Source organism: Protopterus annectens, chromosome 11.part0, assembly GCF_019279795.1.
Source record: "Protopterus annectens isolate FY-2018-M chromosome 11.part0, PAN1.0, whole genome shotgun sequence".
In the NCBI taxonomy this organism is placed as follows: Eukaryota; Metazoa; Chordata; order Ceratodontiformes; family Protopteridae; genus Protopterus; species Protopterus annectens.
The window spans coordinates 1,317,826,052-1,317,844,188 of NC_056745.1; the positions used below are offsets into that span (position 1 = coordinate 1,317,826,052).

At 39.1% G+C, this 18,137-nt stretch overlaps 1 protein-coding gene across 1 annotated transcript in view; it reads right to left on the reverse strand.

Annotated features, from left to right (window-relative positions):
• LOC122815831 (D(4) dopamine receptor-like) overlaps nt 1–18,137 on the reverse strand; it is a 958,504-nt gene that overhangs the window by 337,746 nt on the left and 602,621 nt on the right. The gene's annotated exons all lie outside the window — the stretch shown is intronic.

Sequence of the window (18,137 nt, forward strand, 5' to 3'; positions counted from 1 at the left end):
CACACACACACACACACTGTGAGTGAAGAAGTCCCACAGATACCACTGTCTTGATACAGGAATAGCACATTAGAGATCACAAATCAGAGAGGGAATCAATAAAGTCCCACAATTAAGCCTGTCACTCATAAAAATATATGGCTTATTTTCCAAGACCAGTTACAAGTGTTGCAGTTGATGTCAGAGATGTTGATGAATTTCTTTTCTAAGTGTGAAATTCATATTATATGCCCATCCATGTTGTAACCTTTGAAAGGCTACCAACATATTTTTGGTATAATTACTCCATTTTCCAAATTATTAACATGTTCACACCTGAGCCACCTGCTATTTTGTTCCATATTCCCAGTGCAATTATTTTCAGGCACCAAAAGTCTACAGCTTTTGCTAGCATGTTTGTCTCTTGTCCACTTTACTGATATAACAATATTCACCAGATAACATCATCCCCAGGGTGGTTGTTTAATACTTTTTTTAAGAAGATCTACATTCTTATGCCAGTCATTATTGAAGGCATTCTTCATAACTTGCGGCACTTTCCTTATTATATAAAGAGCCCTAGCAGCTGTCCGTCCCTGGCCCCCAGCATCTTTAACTGCCTATCTAGCTCTCTAATCTCAATTTTCCTGCCTTTGGACACTTGACTCCTCTTGCCTGAAGACTAAGGACCCTCCCTACTGGCTGCTTCATTACAGGGTCTCCTACCCTTGTTCCCTAATAGTAATAAGGGAAGCAAGAAAGTATGTTATTTTCCTACATTTTCAGAAATGTATTAGAGCAGTGCTAATTACTTGTAGGTGGTTTAAAGGTCGCTTCTAAGCCAGGACTGCCTGCAACCATACCTCGTAGTTTGTATTTTTCCCAACAACATTTTTTTAAATAGATTCCATAAATAGCCTCTCCCGCCTTCCCTTGATCAGACTTCCCCCACTTATAATTTACCTCTGTAATTACTGACTTTGTCCACTAGGTGGCAGCCTTAACCAGCTCTACTGATCCCTCTACCTTATAGCATATTCCTCACAGAATTCCTTGTCCAGTACTTTGCTTCTCTTCAGTTCACTAAGTTTTATTAATACTTTAGCACCTTCCTCCTACCATCCCTCCCTCCACTCTGCCTACCTCTCTTTGTACCTACATTATTCACCTTCCTTCAAAGCATTTTTTCTCTGATTGTTCCTCATATGCTTCTTCCTTCTCTTGTATCTACCTCTATCTCTTAGTACTCCTGCCCCCTAACCCACTAGCCTCTGTGGACTAGTTTCCCTTTCTGACATACCTCTACTGTCTAATGTTTACGTTTATTTACTCCCTCTACCATCCAGTACTGTCTCTCTTTCTCCTTAAGGTGTACAATCTCAATCTACTGTGAGATAACCCTTCCCCTTGAGTCTATTTCTATCTCTCTTTCTCCTGCAGGTATACAGCCTCAGTCTACCTTGTAACAACCTTTCCCCCGTTGTAGCTGCTTTAGCTCCTCCTGACTCTACCTACTTCAAGGTCTATGTCACCTCACATCTTCTCTTATCCCTTAAAAACCTGCAGCCCTTTGCGGCGCTTTCCTTATTATATCAAGAGCCCAAGCTGCTGTCCGTCCCTGGCCCCCAGCATCTTTAACTGCCGTAAGTACAACTGCATATATTGTACCTTTTTCTTGTTTAGTAATGCAATTGTAATTTCTTGGATGTTAGTCTTTCTTTTTTAACTGTTGCATTGGGATTTGCGACTGTGTTTTCACGTACTTGCCATTATGCTACATGGCTTTTAACAGGAGTTATATCCAGTCGATTATTTACTTTCTCTAATACCCACATGGAGAAAATACCGGTTGAACACCACTTGCCGCTAGATGCTAACGTTTCATTAGGTCTCCTTCGTAGGAACGTCATTTTAATTTGTTTATTTTTTGCCTGAGCGTTGTTTAGTTTTTATCCTTAGGCTTATTCCTACTGTTTCAGAGCATGACTTTAGGTTCCCTTATAGTTAATCTATCTAGTCCGCCTTATAAGCTGACCATATTACTATGCTTTCACTAAGTTTTCCACGCAGGTAAACTTGACTAATGTTAACTGAGTAACATGGCTACTTTTCAAAATAATTAACGATTAATATCGTATACTTGGTTTAGCCTATAGTAATGCCTCTACAGGTCTTACATAACTTTGCATAAAGGGGAATTGTTATACCTACATTGTGCATCGTATTCATTGTGTATCACTGTATGTAAGGTAAATCCTGTGCTTACATTGTGTATAGCATTTAAGACATCCTCACCTGATGGCACAGCCTTAAATGTAACTACATTTCTCTCGTGGAAGCGATATTGGCCACTGCCTTAACATTTTCTGTTACTCACAATTAGCGCCTATACACCACTTTCAGTAGTAGAACCTTATTCTCCATAATTGAAAAGTCTACTGATACAGCGCTTTATTAGCAAGCCTACAGCCATAACCATTACAAAGTTTAAACTTATTTATCTATAGTAGTTAAGGGATCATATAGCATATCTGTATACCCAATGTCTCTGTATGCTTGATAGACTTAACATATATTGTCTCCTGTCTTGATTGATTAACTGCTTTCATTACTGATAGAATATAACTGCCTTAAGAGACCATTTGTAGTAGGCTTTTTTAATTGCTGCTTGTCTCTTACTGATAGTTTTTCATTTTTACAAATGTCTGAAGCTTTTTACCTTTCAACCTGCTAAGATTTGCAAAGATTATTAACCTATATTGTGGTTTACAGTCATAGTATTGTTAGGAAATGTGCAGTTATCTGCTTGGCAAATGTTGCTTACTATTGCTGTACTAAAGTCATTTTTTTCTCCTTTACCTATTTATTTCTCTTTTGATTCCATACCAACAAGTATCTAGCTCTCTAATCTCAATTTTCCTGCCTTTGGACACTTGACTCCTCTTGCCTGAAGACTAAGGACCCTCTCCTACTGGCTGCTTCATCACAGTGTCTCCTACCCTTGTTCCCTAATAGTAATAAGGGAAGCAAGAAAGTATGTTATTTTCCTAGATTTTCAGAAATGTATTAGAGCAGTACTAATTACTTGTAGGTGGTATAAAGGTCACTTCTAAGCCAGGACTGCCTTCACCCATACCTTGTAGTTTGTATTTTTCCCCACAACATTTTTTGAAATAGATTCCATAAATAGCCACTCCTGCCTTCCCTTGACCAGACTTCCCCTACTTATAATTTACCTCTGTAATTACTGACTTTGCCCACTAGGTGGCACCCTTACCCAGCTCTACTGATCCCCCTACCCTATAGCATATTCTTCACAGAATTCCTTGTCCAGTACTTTGCTTCTCTTCAGTTCACTAAGTTTTATTAATACTTTAGCACCTTTCTCCTACCATCCCTCCCACCACTCTGCCTACCTCTCTTTGTACCTACATTACTTACCTTCCTTCAAAGCACTTTTTCTCTGATTGTTCCTCATATGCTTCTTACTTCTCTTGTCTCTATGCGCTCCATTTGCCCTGTGGGCTCACTCCACTCCCCTACCTTACCCCCAAATCTCACCCACCCCCAGTAGCCCTAAACTTATACTTCTAAAACCACACCCTCCTACACACACAACAAATCAGATGGTCCCACCATCCTAGATAATTGAACCACACCTACTCTTCACTTAACCATTCTCTAACCCTAATTAATTACAATCTTAACTCAAACTTATACCTCTCTTCCTGTCCCAGGCCTTTGCTAACTACCTTATATTTCCTTACCAATTCTACCATCATGTCTATCAAAACTACCTCAACCCTAACTAAATTACTACTCTGTGCCACACTCATATCTGTACTAACCTCAGCATATCTGATAACCTCCTATGAACACCTAAATATTTCTCAATTTAACCATCCAAGAAAACAAACAGTCTTACACACTTTCACATTCACCCACAATAATATCACTATTACATTCACATCTAGATAAATACTAGCTAAATACCACAGACTTGCCCACATTAAACACCATAACCTAACAATAAAGGAATTCCGTTACCAAATTAGTAACATACATTATCTTTTGCTTTCACTAAAAAAGCATTCCTTACAGGATGGAGACATACATCCTAATCCTGATCCACCTAATATCCTATCCACTGGACATCTCACCAACAATCCCTCTATTCCTCTCCTCCCCAACAAACACCCCAACTCTCTCCTCATAGCACATCTCAATATCCAAAGTGTGAATAAGAAAGTTCCCCATCTTCCTGCTCTCCTTGATGTACACTATTTTGATATTTTATTTTTGATAGATGCTTGGCTAAAACCTAAAACACATGATAATGAACTTATCCCACCAGATTATAACATATTTAGACTTGACTGTATAAAAAGAAAGGGAGGGGGAGTATCACTTCTTTTTAAGGATGGACTACAGGTCATCTCTGTACCATATAACCCACCAAAGGACAACCATGCTGAAGTCCTTATTTCCAAATTACAGCTTAACTCTAGTACATCCTTATATATCTTTTGTATCTATCTACCTCCTGGAAACAATGTCAGTACACTAGAGGATATTCTTAGCTGGGTCTCAACATCCTTCCCACAAGAAAATATAATCCTAGGAGACTTTAATATAGACTGGAAGAACATCAATACTGAACATCCTACCTCTCATATTAACCTTCATGGCTTCTCTCAGACCATTACCTCCCCAACAAGAATAAACAAACCAAACAAAAAAGAGAGCACTTTGAATTGGATCCTTATTAATAACTACCACCAAACTTATACAGTTGGTATCCTCCCTGATGATGTAAGTGACCACTCCTTGACCTATATAATCAGGCAAAAGTTTGATACCTCTCACCTAACTTCATATAGGACTATACGGACCAACAAGCAATTTAACCAACACCTTTTCCAAAGTGAACTCAGTGCCTGTGATTGGTCTCAACTAAAAACCCTCCCACTTGAACAGGCTATCAAATAATTTAACTCTAAGTTCTTAGAAATCCTAGACCAGCATGCACCTAAATGTACTATCAGAACTAGGTCCAGACCTGCCTCCTGGCTTACGAATGAAACCAAGACAAATATCCTCCTCAGAAATAAAGCCTGGTCTAGGTGTCGAACTACCAAAAATACATCAGATCAACAAATCGTTAGACATATGAGAAACATTACAAAAAAAGCAATTCTCTCAGACAAAAAAACTTTTACTGTAAAATGCAACAAACAAACCAAAACAATCCTCAAAGATTCTGGCAAGTATCAATAGACTCTTTTATCCAGGTCACTCCAGAACACCAACCTCAACAGATGCAACACATGAGACTCCTATCCAAACTGCCAATGCTTTCAATTCCTTCTTCACTGGGGCCATCCAATCACTAGCCAGTCAACTAGCTCCAGATAGATCCAATCTTCTTAACTCTTCTCCCAGCTCTCTTCCTACCTTCCAATTTCTATCCACCTCAACTAATTTTATCTATAAACTCATTCTAAAACTTAAGCCTTGTACTCCTTCTGCTGACCAGATCCCAGCCGAATACCTGCAAAAAGCAGCTAAAGAAGTAGCTTACCCGATATCCATCCTGATTAATAGAACTACTAACGAGGGAAGCATCCCTGACATTTGGAAAATCTCACATATTACCCCCTACACAAAGGTGGCAACTCAAATGAATACTCTAATTATCGACCTATAGTCCTACTATCCCCCTTAGCAAAAATAATGGAAAAATGTATTCACCATCAGCTTTTAAACCATTTAATTCAACATAACATACTTGCTGCAAGCCAACATGGCTTTAGGCCATTCCACAGTACTACTACTACTGCCCTCTTATCTTTTACTGACACCATAAACAAAAACCGCAATAACAATGTTCTCTCTTCCTTTCTATTTATTGATCTCTTAAAAGCATTTGATGTGGTAAACCACTCTTTACTTATAAATATTCTGAAATCACTCTCTCTTGATACTCTGGCTGTACAGTGGTTTACTTCCTACCTCAGCAATAGGCAACAGGCTGTGATCTGGGAGAATAAACTATCATCCCACCTGTCAGTCTCACTGGGTGTTCCTCAGGGCTCCATTCTAGGCCCTCTTTTATTCTCAATATTTATCAATGATCTCTACCTAGCTATTCCTCAGGCAACCTGCATACAGTATGCAGATGATTCATCTTTAATCTGTGCAGCTGAATGTTCATCTGAACTACAATCCCTAACTCAGAAAATATTTAACGTAGTAGAGACTTGGTTCTTAAAATGTTGCCTCCTCTTGAATCCCCCCAAAAAAACAAAGCTCCTTCTCTTTACTCCTACCTGTAAATCCATGCCTTTAGATTTCTCTGTTATTTCTAACAATGGCACCCTCATATCCCCTGATTCTACCACCAAACTCCTAGGAATTACAATAGACAATTACCTCAGCTTCGATACCCATATTAATAACACTATAAAAACAGTCAACAGAAAAATGGGCTCCCTATACAGGATCAAATACTTTCTCACTCCAACAGCCAGAACTACTATTGTCCACTCTCATCTAATCTCAACACTTCTCTATGCCTCACCAATTTACACCAACCTATCCAAGAAGAATCTTCTCAAACTAACTACAGCTTACAATAAGATTGCCAGATTTGCTACTGGTAATCCCTTTAGAACTCATCACTGTCAGAATCTAAAACAACTAGGATGGCTTGAACTGCAAAATCAGCTTACTTTTAACCAACTTAACATTGCTCATAAGATCCTCAACCAGCCTAACAACACTCCTATACTCTCAAACCTCATTACTCCATATAAAAATCTTAATACCTTACGCTCTGCTAATAAACTTCTATTTAGTATTAGTAAGTCTAACAACATGGCAGGTAACTCTCTTTTCTCAAACACAACTGGGAAATACTGGAACCTTCTACCTAGTGATCTTACTTCACTTCCTTTCCTGCCCCACTTCAAACAAAAACTCAAAATATAACTTAGAACACACTGGTTATGCCCTTGCACCAACCCTGACTAACTCACTACCTCTGTGACTAAATTTCTACTAACTCCACTCTGACTTTTAATTCAATGCTCTTTACTTCAAACTTTGCAAGAATTGTAAACCCACATACAGTTATTATCTACCTCACATGGATATCTTGTTCAATATGTTGTAAATACTCTTATGCAACCATTCTCAGGAATTGTAAACCTGAAAAAAGTTCAATCTACCTCATGTGAATATCTTGTTCTATATTATTGTAAATATTGTTCTGCAATGTACTGTAAAATGTTTTGTATCATCTGCTATGTTAACTTGATTGTAACCTTATATACACTGCTCTGAATTTTAACCTTATATATATTGGTATAATGGATCTGTCTTGGAGCTTTTCTCCCCGGGCCTCTACTGAAAATGGACATATATCCAGTTGGACTAGCCCGGTCAACAAATGTAAAATAAATAAATAAATAAAACTTGTCGGTCAGTATCTCAGTATGTTCATGACTCTTCATTTCCTGGAACTTATGCCCACTGGTCAGTGTTTACAGAAGATACATTAAGACAAGATAAACAACTTCTGTTACTGCATCTAGTTTGTTTCTTTCTTTTAAACCTCAGAAGCATGCAATGTTTTTCTTCCCAACAGAAAACAAAGTATGTTGGTGCCCACATGAGTTTAGCCTGCATCAGCTCTTCTCTGCAGATAGATGATGTGCCGTTATTACTGACCCTTATTGCAAGAGAAACATATTTATGGTAAATATTTTTATAAAGTGAAATTCTGGGAATTGTACCAATAATTGCTAAATGTTATTTCTAATCAGATCAGTGATTCTGTTGTACTTTTTTAGTTTTTATAAATATAAAGTTAAAACAGAATTGTACATTAAAAATGTAATCAACAAATCAAAGAAACAATACAGCAAGTTGTAAACATGAGAAGAAATGATTGATCTGACCTAAAATGCCAAATTTAACAGAACATTCTTGTTTTCTGTAGCTGAAACATTCAACTTCTAATATGATTCACTAATTTCCCTTGGCAAAATTGAAAATCTGTGGCCCACTTGTTACCAGACCAGTGTTCAAGCAACAATGTCACTGATTTCCCCAGAAAATGAGGTAATCATTTCTCCTACGATGCTCTGAATTTCTTTTTTATTTCGATAGCTAGTAACTGGTATCATGTCTAGAATGTACTGCAGTCTGACTATGGCATAACTTAAAAACATGAGTGTGTAATAAAGATAGGGATACATTTGCACTGCCAGTGGCCCATATGCTGGGACTGAACAGGTCATGCTGTATAGTATTTCTAAATTTAAATAACAGCATGGAAGAAACAGTGGTCTACAAGAAACTGTCAGCCATGTTTTGCATAGACTGCCATATCTGATAGAATGACTGTTGTGGTAATTAGATCAGGGTGAAAAGTTATGCTAACACTCATAATTCTGGTAAGCTAGGTTCAGGAAAAAATGTGTCGGGGGGAAAACAGGTGCAGTAATCTGCTGATGAATGATTTTATCCTCATGGCAGATCACAAATCCATGTGATAGCAAGAGCAAAGCAACAATAAGAATATTAGAAATTAAAAGGTGCTAAGAATGCATCGTATGGCCATGAGCTTGGCCTAATGTCAGTATTTCTATTTTTAATAGAAGATCAAGAAATGACAGAATTGAAATCCTTGTTACAAAAGCACTGAGGTCTAACCATCCTCAAGACAACTAAGCCTCTTTTCCATACCTCTCTACTGCTGAAATTTAATTATAGTGCTCTAACTCTGGTTGTCTGATTTACCCTTTCATTCTCTTCAATTACACGCTGTTCCTCGTGGCATCAGATCTTTTTATGGGCACACATCTTGCTATATTAATAAACTAAGCCTACACAATAATTTCCTTTCACTGACTGTATAGTGTCTAATATATAAAAACCTTCTATATTGAAAAAAGGAGAAAGTGCTCCTATTTCTGACCCTCTGCTATGATTTTAAAAATCTATGCTATGATTTTTAATGCTTGGAGAGTGAGGATTATACTTCTTTCTGTAAGTATAACACTGCATATTATATAATTGAATGAAACAACTATTTATGCTACTTCATAACTATGCACAACATCTACACCAAACCATGTGAAGAAAGGAGTATAGTCACTGACATTCTGGTAGTAATGAGGCAATAATCACTAAAACCTCAAAAAGCAAGCATAAGCAGGAAACTGAACTAAAACAGTGACAAATCAAATCAGATCGAATCAAATCAAATCACTGTGATTTTAACAGAAGTAAATGTTCATGTTAGTCTAATGGAAGAAGCAGAAAATATATTTGAAATAAATAATTAAGAAAACAATAAAGTAAGTAACCAAAAGGAAATTAAACTCTTTTTCAGATAGAAATGTTAAGTGAAAATTCTTGCATACATACGTACATACATACAAATACACACACATATATGTATACATACAACTGGTCATTGTCTTTATTTACAGACTGGTAAACTAGAAAATATTTTTGGTAAATCTAAAAAAAGACTCCGTAACAGACATCAATGAAACATTGTTAGATCCATGGTGCAAACGGAATAAGCCTTGATTGCAACACAGATGACCTAGGATCAGCCAGGAAATTGGGCTTTGAAAGAACTAAGAAAGTGTGGGATAGAGTGATAGACCTGTCTCACCCATCTCTGCATTTGCAAAATCCAACCTGCTGAAATGCCACCACCAATTATAGAGAAAAAACATGCTAGTATACAACCAATGACATGAGGATATTTGGATGCCTAGTTAAGGCATATCTATGTGGAAAACTTCATTGAGATTTGCAGGAACAGACAAGATCACACAGGAACACATAGCAGGCCCTCCCATTTGTGAGTATGCATATTAGCCATACGGGTGAAGTTAGGGCCAGGATAAACAGGAAATTTGTCATGATTGCCTAGACGATATCTTTCATGAGAAGGAGAAAACATGAGTAAGGTCATAGAGGAGGTATGATGGGCAATAGGCATGTTACCTGAATATAATAAATAAACAACCATAAATAACCATACATACATGCAGGCATGTGTATATAGATATATAAGTGAATAAATGAATGACTAGATGAATAAATAATGCATCTGTGCAGTTCTACACAAATATTAAAAATAAAAAAATGGAGCAATAGTCTATAAGTAGCCACTATACTTACAATCGTCACTGCATCATCACAGAAATTCAAGGTTATTCAATGGCAATGATGATATAATAACACATTCATAATTCACTATTATAAAAACAAGTATTTATCTGTGTGCTTTAACAATACAGAAAACAGCAAAAAATAACTCACCACCATCACTTAGAAAAATGAAAGAATTAGATCTTTTTGGCTCATCAATATTCTTAGCAAACACTCCATCTGTTTTATTAAAAAGAGTGTAGCCAGGGCAGTAGATGACCTTCACAGCTGCTTAGAGCCCAAGATGCAGGGTGGAGGAACAACATTAATTAAAAAAAAAAAAAATTCCCACTACTTTAAGTTTTGCCTCAGTGCTGGTCTGCACGTGTATTGGATTGCTTCTTTTAACCAATGTGATGTATGCATGCAGAGCAATGACAAAAACTAACTCATTTGAACTTTAAGTTACAAATTTCAAAATTCAGCAGTATTACTGCAGGAATGAGCAATAAACTTAAAATTACAGGGGAACAATCAATAGTGGTTTTTTACAGCCAGACACAAAACTTGCAGTTTGTAACTGCAGAACTATGTGCAGAGCAACTATTTGCAGGAAGCAGCCAAGCATGAATGGAGCCAAATGAGCAGTGAACCACGAACCTCAAGTAACTTAGCAGCGCGCACGCGTGCGTGTGTGTGTGTGTGTATGTGTGTGTGTGTGTGTGTGTGTGTGTGTGTGTGTGTGTGTGTGTGTGTGTGTGTGTGTGTGTGTGTGTGTGTCTGTGTGTGTGTGTGTGTGTGTGTGTGTGTGTGTCTGTGTGTGTGTCTGTGTGTGTGTCTGTGTGTCTGTGTGTGTGTGTGTGTGTGTGTGTGTGTGTGTGTGTGTGTGTGTGTGTCTGTGTGTGTGTGTGTGTCTGTGTGTGTGTCTGTGTGTGCGTGTGCGTGTGCATGTGTGCGTGTCTGTGTGTGTTTGTGTGTGTGTGTGTGTGTGTCTCTGTGTCTGTATGTCTCTGTTTGTGTGTGTGTGTGTGTGTGTGTGTGTGTGTGTGTGTGTGTGTGTCTGTGTGTGTGTCTGTGTGTGTGTGTGTGTGTGTGTGTGTGTGTGTGTGTGTGTGTGTGTGTGTGCGCGTGTGTGCGTGTGTGCGTGTGTGTGCAACACCCCAGTTAGAAAGGTAATTTAATTAATTAAGTTACTTACTCAAACTCAAACTCTTTACCTTGATTAAGAGGTAAGAGCCTTAATCCTTTACACAACTTACAGACCCTTTGATAAATACATGGGGATTGCAGTCAGTCATTGGACTTGGTTGAAATGTTCTGAAATGGGTACTTTTATCATTATTGATTCATACATTTTGTTTCACTGATTAATGGAAAAAAATGTTAAAAAATATAAATTTAAAATGCACTCTAATAAATGCTGCTGTATTAAACAAGAAATTAATTTAAAACAATCATGAAGGTAAATCAAAGAACACATATATTTATGCATGGTGTTAAAAATGTATGCAAGGGGACCATGGTCTGAAAATAGCTAAGGGACAAAGTTTCATTTAACCAACCACTGCCTGGGTGTATTTTTAAAGAATGTGAGTTTCAATTAATGTAGTCTTCAAAGGAAGAGAAGTTTACTGCTGTTCATGCTAAGTCTGTTTTCAATGTGCAGGTGTTTTGTTTTGTCTGGCAACTGGCCATCAGTGCTTGTGCTATAAAATTTGAAAGCAGTGTTAATATCACAACAGGTAGCACACTTGCTTGTTGGTGCAAAATGCCTTGGGTTGTACTCCCACATCAGGCTGATGGATTGCTGACACCATAGTGCAGTATGGGGGATGCTGCACTTCTGAATGTGTTCACAGGTTCATAGGTTGGTACTAGGCTATTGGCCCTAGGGCCTATACAAGCCTAGCCATAACAATTTCCTGACTATTTCTTCCCACAATATTTACTTCCCTGGACCCCTGTCAAGCAGGGCGACTGACATGATCCCCGGGTGAATTTCCTATCTCCCATTCAATCATCAAGGTTCCTTTTGAAGAGGGTCAAAGAGGTGCTCTGCTTGACATGTATGGGCAGTCTATTCCAGAGTCGGGGGAGTTTGTTCATTGTGATGACAAGGTTTAGATACCTGGAGCATGTGGCTCTGAAGGATTGGGAATTCTTTAAGTGTAGCATGTCCAACAGCTCTGGGTGTGACATGGCCTTGTATGTTAAGCAGAGATCACCTCTGAGTAGACGATATGCAACAGAGTATAGCTGGAGCTTTTTTAGATGGTCAGCATAGGGCATCTGCTTTAGACCTGTGATTCTTTTAGTGAGGTATTTCTGCGGCCTTTCCAGTTGTTGCAGATGTCTTGAAAGGTACATACCAAACGGGGCATTGTATTCTATAATGGGTCTAATGAGGGATGAGTACAGTGGGACAATTACCTCCTTTTTTCAGGATGAAAAGCCCTTAGTGATGAGGTGTGCCACATAGAAGGATTTCCTTACTGTTCTGGCGATATGGTTATCGAAGGTGAGACCACTGCCCACCTGTGTCCCTAAGCCTCTTATCACACTTTTTGCATTTATTGTACTGCCATCTATGTGGTAATTCATGGGTACATTTTTTTTTTCAAAGGGGATAACTATACATTTCATGGGATTGAGCTTGAGCCCATGGCTCTGGCATCAAGCATCTGTTTCTGTAAAGCCCTTTTGTAGAATATCCACATCATTTGGGGATTCAGTAATGGCTCCCAGTTTGCAGTCATCTGCGAACTTTGTTAGCCAGAGTCCCTTAGTGTTAGCCTGTACTTCAGAGAAGTAGATGCCAAACAAGAGATGTCCCAGGAACCCTAAGGTACTCCACTTGTCACTTGTCTGGAGTTGGATTTGGAGTCGGCTACTTTTACACTGTGGGTTCTGTCAGTAAGCCAGTTGGCAACCAATCAAGTGATGTAAGGATTAATGCCCAGCTTAGTAAGTTTATCTATGATTCCAGAGTAGGGGATGGTGTTAAAGGCCTTGACGAGGCCTAGATAGGCTGTGTGGACCGCCTTACCTCTGTCTGCAGCTCTGGAGACTGATTCGAAGAAGTCAATCAGGTTCAGGAGACAAGATCGGCTCTTCACAAACACAAACTGGGTGGAGACCAGTGTTTGAAGGTTGCCAATGTCTTTGTTTATAAGTTTCATGATAATACATTCCATGACCTTGCAGATCAGACTCATCAGACAGATGGGACGGTAGTTTCCAGGATCAAAGGTGGATCTCCTCTTGTGGAGTGGAATAACTGTAGCTGTGCGCCACTCAGTGGGCATGAAGCCTGAGGTGAGGCTATGATTAAATATGACACTTAGGTGAAGTGCCAGTTCATTTTGTAGTTCATGTAGTACACATCCTGGGATGTCGTCTGGTCCCATGGATGCTGTATTCTTAGCTTTGGAGAGTGCGTTTTTTACCTGTGTGGCAGTTATTACCGGAATTTTGCAATCTTTCAGTATTGAGATGGGCCCTTTAGGGGGTGAGAGGGGGGTGAATATATCTGCCAGGATATTGGCAATATCCTTGGGATCAGTATATTTAATGCCATTCTGTTGTACCTCAGAGCAGATCTGAGCGTTGACATTTAGATTCTTGACATAGCTATAGAATGCCTTGTGGTTGTCTTTGGAATCTTTGGTAATTTTATTTTCATAGCTAGCTTTAGATGATTTTATGATGAATTTCAGCTTCTTACTGAGGCCGGTAAGGGTTTTTTGCTTCCTGGGATTTTCCTCTTTTCTGCAACAGTTTTTTTCCATTTGTTGTAAAGTCTGTTTATGGCAGGGGACCACCAGATTGGCTTCCTTTTTTTGGAGGAAAGCATCTTGGTTCTATTTGGGAGGGCACAATTCATGCACAAGTGGATGTGCTTGTACAGTGCCTTAGTGTAGGATTCAGCAGTCGAACTTTCAGTTTCCATCTGCATGGGTGGCATGAAAATTGTCACTTCTGACTTGAATAGCAGGAAGTTGGCTTTGGAGAAGTTTTTTATGGAAGTTTCCTTATTGGGCGGTGGGGGCGGGATGCAGATATCAAGTGTGATTAGCTTATGGTCAGACCTGACCAACGAGGGGGTGACCATAGGTGTGGAGCATCGATTTCCCATGTTGATAATAACCAGGTTTAGGCTATTGGAGCCCCTGGTGGGACTATGGATTAGTTGATCTAGGGCATTGGTATTCATGAATTCCAAGAACCATTGGGCAAAGGTGTTGGTACATGAGTAGTTTTCCCAGTTAATGGCAGGGTAGTTGAAATCACCCAATATTACGGTGTTTGGTTGTATCTTAATATTTTCAAATATGTTTAAAAAGGTGTAGTGAGAATCTTGGGGCATGGTGGGGGATCTGTAGCAAGCTACAATTTGGATTGCAGTCTTACCTAGTGTTAGTTGCACCTGGAGAATTTCAGATGCATTGTGTTGGGCAACTAGCCTGGTGGTGTGAATATCCTTGGTGAATATGGACACTCCTCCACCTTTAGTGTTTCGGTCCTGGTTTGGTGGCCGAAAAGTATGGTAGGACTTGTAGCCTGGTATTGCAGGGGTGCTCTCTGGAGCCTTGAACCAGGTCTCAGTTACTGCACAGATATCAATGTTGTCAATTTTTAGGAGTGCCTCAAGAGAGTGCATTTTGAGGTTTAGACTTGTAGTATTGAGTAGCATTACCTTCAGATTTTGCATGTTTGTACCTGTTACAGTGGTGGTTTTTGTCCTTTGAACTTTACCTAAAATAGGCACTATGGGGTGGCAAGAGCCTTAGCCTGTAACCTGAATCCCAGGGGGTGACAGGTGCAGACCATTTCTGGCAAAGCATCGTGGTCTGTTGATCATGTTGTCCCCGGGAGACAGATACTGTATCCCCTTTGAATGACACCAGAAGCTTAGCCAATTGTTGAAGTCAATCATTTTGTCCTTATATTGTGATATCATTGTGGGCAAAGGCAGGATGCTACTCAGGGCTAGGGTCATACCTGCCTGGGCCACATGATCCGAGAGCTCTTCCATGTCTCTTTTCATGTAGTTCAGGGAGGTACGTCTCAAGTCATTCACTCCAACATGGACAATGACAGAGTCTTATTTGTACTTATTATGGAGTGACTTGAGTGCATGCATTATGTGGCAGATCCTGGCACCTGACAGGCAGCTGACTGTAATTTTCTCCTTGTTCAGCCTGGTGAGTGGGACATCATTGTGCCTGACTATGGAGTCACCTATGACTAAAGTGTTGGGTACATTGTCTTGCCTTAGTGGCTGCTGTTGGGTGGCACACTGGTGTTGCGAGCTATGTGACACTTTGGTTGTGATTGGTGTTTGTTTGAGTTTCAGCTTCAGAGGTCCTTGTTGCTTGAGCAGGTTACTGTTAAGGGCCTCTGCATATTAGGGTTTAGTGTTGCTATGTGAGGATGTTGGTGGTGTGGGTTTAGAAGGGATACATGTTTCTTGAGGTGTAGTGTGGGTGTTAGCCTTCTCCTCTTGACTGTCTAGCATAATCTTGTGAGGAGAGAGCTTTGCTCCCAGTTCGGCTATGTAAGTGCATCTCTCGCAGGTTGTAATGTTGGGTGGTAGGAGGAGAGGGTTGTCTGTGTACATGAGGCAGTTGCTGCATTGCCCCAGTATTCCCAGATTCACCAAGTGGACAGGAGAAATCACCGGAAGATGACCCTTGGACGTGCCTGGTTTTGTGCTTTTTTTTGTAAAGTACAAGAGCTGTTTTCCCTTACCTTAGCAAGGTACTTTGCAATTATAGGCTGTTTAGTGCCTATGATTAATTTCTCCTTATTAATAAGGAGAGTTCAGTGTTTGTATCAGTTTAAGGCTTCCTAGTGCTTTCTAGCAGGTATTAGAGCAAGTGCTAGTCACAGGGATGCTTAAAGGTAAGATGAAAAAAATGGTTTATCCTAAACACTGCAGTGTGCACTAGAGGAATTAGATGTGAAAGTAGGTAACTTAAGTTTTACCTGTCTAAAAAGTTAAATTTTAGTGGAGAGTCACTATTTGAAAGGGGGTGGTTACTTTTGTATTCTGGTACTATGAAATACAGTAGGCTGGCCAATAAATTTAAATAGTTGAAGGGGAGTGATTTCACAAAATGATAATTTTGAGCTTACTCACACAAGCTAGTAAAAGAAGAGAGGAAATGAGATATATCGTTAAATTAACATAAGTGGCAGGCAACTAGAAAAAGAGTGGTATTTAGGAACACAACAGTAACCGGTTTGTAGGGTGCGGAAAAAAATTAGCAAAATACAAGTAAAACACAAGGTAAAGAAAACAAATCACAGTATTCAAACTAGAAAAAGGCAATAAAGTAATACAAGATACAACAAATAAAGAAGCAAACTAATCTTTCCCTCACAGCAAAGTGTAGCAGAGTTTGGGTGAGCCTTTCTAGTAAAGATCTGAAATGTTTTATTTTACCCCTTAAATAGAAGTTTTAGTTTTTATCTCCACCCCCTCAGTTAACAGATGATTAACCTTAACTGACCTGCTCTATCTTATGTGTGAGTCCTTAATTGATCTGTTCTGATTTCTGCCTGACCCACAAGAGACAGACCTGTGGTCTCTTTTCAAGTTTTAATACGCAGTTAAAAGCAGAATACAAGTAAAACACAAGGTAAAGAAAACAAATCACGGTATTCAAAATAGAAAAAGGCAAAAAAGTAATACAAAATGCAACAAATAAAAAGCAAACTAAGCTTTCCCTCAGAGCAAAGAGTAGCAGAGTCTGGGTGAGACTTTCTAGTCCTTCAGGTGAGATGTTAAACTGAGGCCCATTAAAATCTGATGTGGCACTTCCAGAGCATGCTTATTTTATTTGTTTTATTTGATAATTAGGTAGGTGGACTGGTTCTTGTATAGTTTCCAGTCACGAACTGTGCACAAGGCAGAAGTCATGAGGAGTAAATTAAAGAGAATATAAATAGAAGAAAAGACTGCAGACTGCACAAGTCACAGGTCCTTATCACGTATGCCACTTGAAAATGCCCAACTTAATTGGAATCTTTTACATAAGTCAGAGGTCCTTATTAATTGAGAAAAATATTCTGAATGTATTTGCTGCAGTAGTGGAAACAAGATAAAACCAGATTTGAGACAAAATATTGCACTGAAATAGAAATTAGGAAGCACAGCTTAGATAGTGTCACCTTTCGAAAGTAGGCATAGACACGAGAAAATGTAGGTATTAGCATGATTATATACAGTTACTGTACATGAGATCTAAAAAGCAGCAAGTAAAGAGAGCAGAATTGGTGTATAGCTGTTATGAATACATGCAGTTTAACTATAGTGTTTATGATAATTGGAAGATGAAGACTGACAAGGAATGGGACACTAGAATGGTGGGGGGAGGGGGGCAGGGCTGGTCCTTTACTGTACCTGAAGCCCCATTTGACCATGATCCATCTGTTAGTGTACGTTAATGTCAGCTATACTTCACATAAATAATGAGAGAATGACTGTAAACATTAACACTGCAGAACTTTGACTCCAGCTTCCTTATTTTTCTCTGAGAATCAGTTTTCTGATAATCCATTCTCAGAGCATCAGTTCCCTGTTGCTGAATTCACAAATTACTGCTGTCTAAAGGAATTCACTTTCAGTGCAGTTTCTAAGCGTGCACTGGAAGTGAGTCCAATATTTTGGATGATTTATCGAATATTTGTTTGACTATAGAGTTGGTTTATGCCTGTTTGCTCAGTCTGTGGGGCTTCTTTCTCACCACATGGCGGGTGCATGAGGGCCTATTCCCTGCAAAAAACATTGACTTTTCAGTGTATTTGACAGGTTAGATCCTGCACCTGATGGGAATAGTCAAATTAAATATCTAGGAATTTATGTATGTATGTATAGTTGGTTGTGTGTTTCTTTGTTAGTTTACTTGAGGTAGTGCACTGATCACAATAGACCATTTGCAGGCATAGCCTGGCTGAAGAAATTCACAGAAAATAGA